Raw genomic sequence first — 502 nt, 5'->3', positions numbered from 1 at the left:
CATGTACAAATAAATTGAAATGAAAGTTTTTTTTAAAAGAACAATATTTTAGTATGCAATGTATAACCATCCTTAATTTTAATCACTAACTTATTTCAACTACCATCAAATTAGATGCTTTTGATTATGCTCTGTAAGTAAATGTTTGTTCTCTAATCTACAAGGCCCAAGATGGGTTCTAGGTGGTTCTAGTCATTCCCACCTTCCTGTCGCTATGCTAGCAACGGCAGGACTTTTTCTTACATCTCAGAAAACATCATGGCTGTGCTTCAGAAACACAGTGAGTCTGTTTGCTGGCTGGGGAATTTTGACAACCATCCATGATCATATATCAAAAACCACAGAATCCCTAACTCTAAAACATGAAATCCCATTGAAAACCATTCCTCCATTCTCTTAATGTCCGTTAGGTTTCTGACAGATCTTCAAGGTCATCACTTGGGCATTAATTACTGTCTTAGTTAGGATTTACTGCTGTGAACAGACACCATGACCAAGGCAA

This window comes from Mastomys coucha, unplaced genomic scaffold (assembly GCF_008632895.1).
Source record: "Mastomys coucha isolate ucsf_1 unplaced genomic scaffold, UCSF_Mcou_1 pScaffold23, whole genome shotgun sequence".
NCBI classification, from domain to species: Eukaryota; Metazoa; Chordata; class Mammalia; order Rodentia; family Muridae; genus Mastomys; species Mastomys coucha.
This window is presented reverse-complemented; position numbering follows the sequence as displayed.